The 8,864-nt window shown below is 38.5% G+C and overlaps 1 long non-coding RNA gene across 2 annotated transcripts; it reads left to right on the top strand.

Moving 5' to 3' along the window:
• The first annotated feature begins 205 nt into the window (after nt 1–205).
• Nucleotides 206–1,997, top strand: LOC148981702 (uncharacterized). Of its 2 annotated transcripts, none has more exons than XR_016168184.1 (4): nt 206–545; nt 1,017–1,090; nt 1,223–1,296; nt 1,378–1,997. It is a non-coding gene; the product is annotated as an uncharacterized LOC148981702 (long non-coding RNA). The 2 variants fall into 2 exon arrangements; XR_016168183.1 differs by having other exon boundaries at nt 209–545; nt 1,022–1,090.
• The last annotated feature ends 6,867 nt before the right edge of the window (nt 1,998–8,864 follow it).

Below are 8,864 nucleotides of genomic sequence, written 5' to 3'. Positions count from 1 at the left end.
GAGCTGAGATATCGAAAATCAAAATTTCGACCCGTAAAAAAAACGACAGTGTTACCCCTTACGTTTTTTTTTGGGGGGGCGAAAAATTAAGTATCCCTAATCTTCTCAAAACTCTGGATTCTGATAGAGGGCCATGAGACATAGGCTGCGTCCGAAACCGCATACTTCCCTACTATATAGTAGGGAAAAGCAGTAGGCGAGCGAATAAGTATGTCCGAATCCTTAGTATCCATAAAAGAGTAGGCGAGAATTACCAGAGTGACGTACTAATTATCGCGAGATTCGGGCATACGTATACTTATAGTACGTCCGAATATTCCTACTTTCGTACTATATAGTAGGGGAAAACAGTATTTGAAAGGAGTAGTATGTCCGAAACCTCAGTACTCATAAAAGAGTAGGCGAGAAGTTCCCGGATGATCTCCTGCTTTCGCCAAGATTTTTGAGTGTTCATCCGATGGATACTCTTCTATCCCAGGAGGCCACGGGAGAGCATTCGTCATTATCAACATCGCGGAGATCAGCGAAGCAGGGGGTTTTCAAATGTGAGTAAACACGGTTCCTTGGGTTTAAATCGTATGTGTTAAATTACTATAGAGTAAACATTTTAACTGTTGAAGGTCTAAAGGACTTAGACAGTATAGTATAGTTGTGATTTTGCTTTAAACACATGTTTTATTAGTTAAACAGGGGAGCTCCAGTAAGTAGGCTACACGTAAGTTTCTAAAATGGATTTACATAACCATATAACGTTACATAAACACGCTTATTTAAAATGTCTATTTACATCTGAAATGAAAATATTGTTTAAGTATTGCAGATGAGCACATCCCAACATGAAATATACATCTGAGTGATCTATAAAGTAACTAAATATGTTATATTTAATTTGTCCCTTATTAGTGTTGAAATATTAAGGAACATTTAAGTTGGATTAAAAGTGAGTTAACACATCAACCTCAGCATGTAAATTCAGTGTTGAGCTCGTAATGTGAATCTTGTCTGTATGTTACAAGGACAGAAGAACACGCGTGTGTTTATCCGGTGGAGAGAGGCTCATGATGCTGAATGCTGTCATCAAAGGCTTTGGGTGAGTATACTACAGAAATGGATAACAAAATCTATTCAATCTTAAATTGTAGTTTATTTGAATTATTGTAAATTCAAGTAGAGAAATTACAACACTTTTCTGATTCTTGATTTCTGTGCATTTGCTGCATAGCTTTTGTGGTGGAGCAGGACCTGCAAGGAAAGATGATGGCAGCATTTGTTTTAGGGATTTTACTCAAATATAAAGTAAGGTTATTTTTAATAGATAAATCAAATGACATTGTGTTAAAATGACTGCTTTTGTATAATGTTTGTGCATTTTTGTAGGATCTGAAATGTCTGCAGACTGGTGTGAGCACTGAGGATGAGGAGCCCAGAGGTGCATCCTGGAAGTGGTGCCATGGATGAGTCCCTCCATCTCTCCACCTGCCCTTATGAGTCCCTCCATCTCTCCACCTGCCTTTACGAGACTCTCGATCTCTCCACCTGCCCTTATTGCCTCAGATTGTGAAGCGCAGCGCAGCAACAAGCTCCGGCACGAAGGCACAGTCCCCTCTGGTGAATTCATCAGAATAAAGCTGCTGAATGGGAACCGCTGTGTTGAGTCGGCATGATGTGGTGTTCAGCGGCTGTAAATACATGTTTGTAGTTTGAATAAAGCTTTGTTTCATGTGTTGTTGACTTGTATAATGCATTTGTTTATTGTGATGGTTACTTTTATTTGTTCTTTTACTCATTTATTCATTTTTATTATTGTTGTCAGTATATAAAATTTAATTATTTAAATAATGTATCCATTAATTCATCGATTGACTGATAATTGAGATGTTTCACTGCATTTATGAATATAAATGTATTCATGCATAACTGTCATATGACAAAACAAATTACATTTTGCTTGTTATATTAAATTATATTTTTAGTATATAAAAAAGTTATATAATTAAGTATTGGTCAGCATTTAATATTATTATTTTGTTTAAGTTTTGGGGTGGGCTAACAATGCAATTCATTCTGAGGTAATATTAATTTTTAAGGAGTGATACTTACATTTTTCGAGTATAAAATCAACAGTTTTCTCCAAAAGAGATCTTCGAGCAGCTGCCCGTCTCCTTTGTGCAGACATTACAAACGCAGAGGAAAACTCTTCTAGGTTGTGCTGTCGAGTCACTGATGTTATGAAGTGTTAGTACACCTGTCGCTCATATAATTTAAACTTATAAACGTATTACATACAAGATCATGGAAAGATACCATAATAGTCATAATGACAAAACATAAAGATCATTGGTTTGTTTACATCATAATACAGGAAAAAGGAACAATAACAAGGCTAAATATCTTTAAATAGTTTTTCATAATACATGAAAAATGTTTTGTTGTTGTTGTTGTTATAGGTCTGAGGGATGAAACGAGGTAAATTCATCAAGAAAAGGAGGAAAACTTAAAGGAAAAACATTTTGGGTATAAAATAAAGAAATTAACAACATATATTCAAGAGGTGACGATTTGGGGGTTTCTTAATAAAAAAAATATCGTTATAAGAATAACACTGTGATCACATTAGGCCTAGGGTTTAAAATATAACAACTTAAATCAACCTTATGTATTCACAAAATGAATGGCCAGCTGTTTCTTCAACAATACCACAACAAAATGAGCAAGTTTCATCAATGTCAAGATATTTATAGATAGAAGAATTAAACGTGTCGTTGTTCATTTCTTTTAAGTTGTTGAGCTTGTGATATGATCATAACGCGTCGTAGTAGGTCACATGATAACGTCAACATGGCAGATGTCCGGTTCTCATTCATACTCAACGAGATTTGGCTATAAAGTACCTACTCTTTTAGCGCTCGTTGAGTAAGTACTTATTAAAAATTAAGTACCTACTCATTGAGTATGCGGTTTTGGACGCAGCCATAGACCTGAGTGCAACAATGGAGGCTCTAGACCCTTCCAGAGCTGAGATATCGAAAATCAAAATTTCGACCAGAAAAAAAAAACGACAGTGTTACCCCTTACGTTTTTGTTTTGGGCGAAAAATTAAGTATCCCCAATCTTCTCAAAACTCTGGATTCTGATAGACGGCCATGAGACATAGACCTGAGTGCAACAATGGAGGCTCTAGACCCTTCCAGAGCTGAGATATCGAAATTCAAAATTTCGACCAGAAAAAAAAAAACGACAGTGTTACCCCTTACGTTTTTTTTTTTGGGCGAAAAATTAAGTATCCCCAAACTTCTCAAAACTCTGGATTCTGATAGAGGGCCATGAGACTTAGACCTGAGTGCAACAATTGAGGCTCTAGACCGTTCCAGAGCTGAGACATCGAAAATCAAAATTTCGACCCGAAAAAAAAAACGACAGTGTTACCCCTTACGTTTTTTTTTTTTGGGCGAAAAATTAAGTATCCCCAATCTTCTCAAAACTCCGGATTCTGATAGAGGGCCATGAGACTTAGACCTGAGTGCAACAATGGAGGCTCTAGACCCTTCCAGAGCTGAGATATCGAAAATCAAAATTTCGACCTGTAAAAAAAACGACAGTGTTACCCCTTACGTTTTTTTTTTTTGGTGAAAAATTAAGTATCCCCAATCTTCTCAAAACTCTGGATTCTGATAGAGGGCCATGAGACATAGTACTGAGTGCAACAATGGAGGTTCTAGACCCTTCCAGTGCTGAGATATCTAAACTCAAAATTTCGACCCGAAAAAAAAAACGACAGCGTTACCCCTTACGTTTTTTTTTTTTTTTGGGCGAAAAATTAAGTATCCCCAATCTTCTCAAAACTCCGGATTCTGATAGAGGGCCATGAGACTTAGACCTGAGTGCAACAATGGAGGCTCTAGACCCTTCCAGAGCTGAGATTTTGAAAATCAAAATTTCGACCTGTAAAAAAAACGACAGTGTTACCCCTTACGTTTTTTTTTTTTGGGCGAAAAATTAAGTATCCCCAATCTTCTCAAAACTCTGGATTCTGATAGAGGGCCATGAGACTTAGACCTGAGTGCAACAATGGAGGCTCTAGACCCTTCCAGAGCTGAGATATCGAAAATCAAAATTTCGACCCGAAAAAAAACGACAGTGTTACCCCTTACGTTTTGTTTTTTTTGGGGGCGAAAAATTAAGTATCCCTAATCTTCTCAAAACTCTGGATTCTGATAGAGGGCCATGAGACTTAGACCTGAGTGCAACAATGGAGGCTCTAGAAGCTTCTGGAGCTGAGACATCGAAAATCAAAATTTCGACCAGAAAAAAAAAACGACAGTGTTACCCCTTACGTTTTTTTTTTTTTGGCGAAAAATTAAGTATCCCCAATCTTCTCAAAACTCTGCATTCTGATAGAGGGTCATGAGACTTAGACCTGAGTGCAACAATGGAGGCTCTAGACCCTTCCAGAGCTGAGATAACGAAAATCAAAATTTCGACCAGAAAAAAAAACGACAGTGTTACCCCTTACGTTTTTTTTTTTTTTTTTTTTTGGCGAAAAATTAAGTATCCCCAATCTTCTCAAAACTCTGGATTCTGATAGAGGGCCATGAGACTTAGACCTGAGTGCAACAATGGAGGCTCTAGACCCTTCCAGAGCTGAGATAACGAAAATCAAAATTTCGACCAGAAAAAAAAACGACAGTGTTACCCCTTTACGTTTTTTGTTTTTTTTTTGGGGCGAAAAATTAAGTATCCCCAATCTTCTTAAAACTCAGGATTCTGATAGACGGCCATTAGACATAGACCTGAGTGCAACAATGGAGGCTCTAGACCCTTCCAGAGCTGAGATATCGAATTTCAAAATTTCGACCAGAAAAAAAAAACGACAGTGTTACCCCTTACGGTTTTTTTTTTGGGCGAAAAATTAAGTATCCCCAAACTTCTCAAAACTCTGGATTCTGATAGAGGGCCGTGAGCCTTAGACCTAAGTGCAAAAATGGAGGCTCTAGACCCTCCCAGAGCTGAGATATCGAAATTAAAAATTTCGACCAGAAAAAAAAACGACAGTGTTACCCCTTACGTTTTTTTTTTGGGCGAAAAATTAAGTATCCCCAATCTTCTCAAAAGTCTGGATTCTGATAGAAGGCCATGAGACATAGACCTGAGTGCAACAATGGAGGCTCTAGACCCTTCCAGAGCTGAGATATCGAAAATCAAAATTTCGACCAGAAAAAAAAACGACAGTGTTACCCCTTACGTTTTTTTTTTTGGGCGAAAAATTAAGTATCCCCAATCTTCTCAAAACTCTGGATTCTGATAGACGGCCATGAGACATAGACCTGAGTGCAACAATGGAGGCTCTAGACCCTTCCAGAGCTGAGATATCGAAATTCAAAATTTAAACCAGAAAAAAAAACGACAGTGTTACCCCTTACGTTTTTTTTTTTTGGGCGAAAAATTAAGTATGCCCAAACTTCTCAAAACTCTGGATTCTGATAGAGGGCCGTGAGCCTTAGACCTGAGTGCAAAAATGGAGGCTCTAGACCCTCCCAGAGCTGAGATATCGAAAATCAAAATTTCGACCCGTAAAAAAAACGACAGTGTTACCCCTTACGTTTTTTTTGGGGGGGGGCGAAAAATTAAGTATCCCTAATCTTCTCAAAACTCTGGATTCTGATAGAGGGCCACAAGACTTAGACCTGAGTGCAACAATGGAGGCTCTAGACCCTTCCAGAGCTGAGATATCGAAAATCAAAATTTCGACCCGAAAGAAAAAACGACAGTGTTACCCCTTACGTTTTTTTTTTTTTTGGGCGAAAAATTAAGTATCCTCAATCTTCTCAAAACTCTGGATTCTGATAGAGGGCCATGAGACTTAGACCTGAGTGCAACAATGGAGGCTCTAGACCCTTCCAGAGCTGAGATATCAAAAATCAAAATTTCGACCCGTAAAAAAAAACAACAGTGTTAGCCCTTACGGTTTTTTTTTTTGGGGGCGAAAAATTAAGAATCCCTAATCTTCTCAAAACTCTGGATTCTGATAGAGGGCCATGAGACTTAGACCTGAGTGCAACAATGGAGGCTCTAGACCCTTCCAGAGCTGAGATATCGAAAATCAAAATTTCGACCAGAAAAAAAAAAACGACAGTGTTACCCCTTACGTTTTTTTTTTTTTGGAACGAAAAATTAAGTATCCCCAATCTTCTTAAAACTCAGGATTCTGATAGACGGCCATTAGACATAGACCTGAGTGCAACAATGGAGGCTCTAGACCCTTCCAGAGCTGAGATATCGAAATTTAAAATTTCGACCAGAAAAAAAAAACGACAGTGTTACCCCTTACGGGTTTTTTTTTGGGCGAAAAATTAAGTATCCCCAAATTTCTCAAAACTCTGGATTCTGATAGAGGGCCGTGAGCCTTAGACCTGAGTGCAAAAATGGAGGCTCTAGACCTTCCCAGAGCTGAGATATCGAAATTAAAAATTTCGACCAGAAAAAAAAAACGACAGTGTTACCCCTTAAGTTTTTTTTTTTGGGCGAAAAATTAAGTATCCCCAATCTTCTCAAAACTCTGGATTCTGATAGAAGGCCATGAGACATAGACCTGAGTGCAACAATGGAGGCTCTAGACCCTTCCAGAGCTGAGATATCAAAAATCAAAATTTCGACCAGAAAAAAAAAACGACAGTGTTACTCCTTACGTTTTTTTTTTTTTTTGGGCGAAAAATTAAGTATCCCCAATCTTCTCAAAACTCTGGATTCTGATAGACGGCCATGAGACATAGACCTGAGTGCAACAATGGAGGCTCTAGACCCTTCCAGAGCTGAGATATCGAAATTCAAAATTTCGACCAGAAAAAAAAAAAACGACAGTGTTACCCCTTACGTTTTTTTTTTTTTGGGTGAAAAATTAAGTATCCCCAAACTTCTCAAAACTCTGGATTCTGATAGAGGGCCGTGAGCCTTAGACCTGAGTGCAAAAATGGAGGCTCTAGACCCTTCCAGAGCTGAGATATCGAAATTAAAAATTTCGACCAGAAAAAAAAAACGACAGTGTTACCCCTTACGTTTTTTTTTGGGGCGAAAAATTAAGTATCCCCAATCTTCTCAAAACTCTGGATTCTGATAGAGGGCCATGAGACATAGACCTGAGTGCAACAATGGAGGCTCTAGATCCTTCCAGAGCTGATATATCGAAAATCAAAATTTCGACCCGTAAAAAAAATCGACAGTGTTACCCCTTACGTTTTTTTTTGGGGGGGCGAAAAATTAAGTATCCCCAATCTTCTCAAAACTCTGGATTCTGATAGAGGGCCATGAGACTTAGACCTGAGTGCAACAATGGAGGCTCTAGACCCTTCCAGAGCTGAGATATCGAAAATCAAAATTTCGACCCGAAAAAAAAACGACAGTGTTACCCCTTACATTTTTTTTTTGGGCGAAAAATTAAGTATCCCCAATCTTCTCAAAACTCTGGATTCTGATAGACGGCCATGAGACTTAGACCTGAGTGCAACAATGGAGGCTCTAAACCCTTCCAGAGCTGAGATATCGAAAATCAAAATTTCGACCCGAAAAAAAAAACGACAGTGTTACCCCTTACGTTTTTTTTTTGGGGGGCGAAAAATTAAGTATCCCCAATCTTCTCAAAACTCTGGATTCTGATAGAGGGCCATGAGACATAGACCTGAGTGCAACAATGGAGGCTCTAGACCCTTCCAGAGCTGAGATGTCGAAACTCAAAATTTCGACCCGAAAAAAAAAATGACAGTGTTACCCCTTACGTTTTTTTTTTGGGGCAAAAAATTAAGTATCCCCAATCTTCTCAAAACTCTGGATTCTGATAGAGGGCCACAAGACTTAGACCTGAGTGCAACAATGAAGGCTCTAGACCCTTCTAGAGCTGAGATATCGAAAATCAAAATTTCGACCCGAAAAAAAAACGACAGTGTTACCCCTTACGTTTTTTTTGGGGGGGGCGAAAAATTAAGTATCCTCAATCTTCTCAAAACTCTGGATTCTGATAGAGGGCCATGAGACTTAGACCTGAGTGCAACAATGGAGGCTCTAAACCCTTTCTAGAGCTGAGATATCGAAAATCAAAATTTCGACCCGTAAAAAAAAACGACAGTGTTACCCCTTACGTTTTTTTGGGGGGGGGCGAAAAAATAAGTATCCCCAATCTTCTCAAAACTCTGGATTCTGATAGAGGGCCATGAGACTTAGACCTGAGTGCAACAATGGAGGCTCTAGACCCTTCCAGAGCTGAGATATCAAAAATCTAAATTTCGACCCGTAAAAAAAACAACAGTGTTAACCCTTACGTTTTTTTTTTTTTGGGCGAAAAATTTAAGAATCTCTAATCTTCTCAAAACTCTGGATTCTGATAGAGGGCCATGAGACTTAGACCTGAGTGCAAAAATGGAGGCTCTAGACCCTTCTAGAGCTGAAACATCGAAAATCTAAATTTTGACCAGAAAAAAAAACGACAGTGTTACCCCTTACGTTTTTTTTTTTTTGGGCGAAAAATTAAGTATCCCCAATCTTCTCAAAACTCTGGATTCTGATAGACGGCCATGAGACATAGACCTGAGTGCAACAATGGAGGCTCTAGACCCTTCCAGAGCTGAGATATCGAAATTCAAAATTTCGACCAGAAAAAAAAACGACAGTGTTACCCCTTACGTTTTTTTTTTTGGGCGAAAAATTAAGTATCCCCAAACTTCTCAAAACTCTGGATTCTGATAGAAGGCCATGAGCCTTAGACCTGAGTGCAAAAATGGAGGCTCTAGACCCTCCCAGAGTTGAGATATCGAAATTAATAATTTCAACCAGAAAAAAAAAATGACAGTGTTACCCCTTACGTTTTTTTTTTTTTG

This window comes from Pimephales promelas, chromosome 4 (assembly GCF_988280905.1).
Source record: "Pimephales promelas chromosome 4, fPimPro1.hap1.1, whole genome shotgun sequence".
Taxonomy (NCBI): Eukaryota; Metazoa; Chordata; class Actinopteri; order Cypriniformes; family Leuciscidae; genus Pimephales; species Pimephales promelas.
This window is presented reverse-complemented; position numbering and strand designations above follow the sequence as displayed.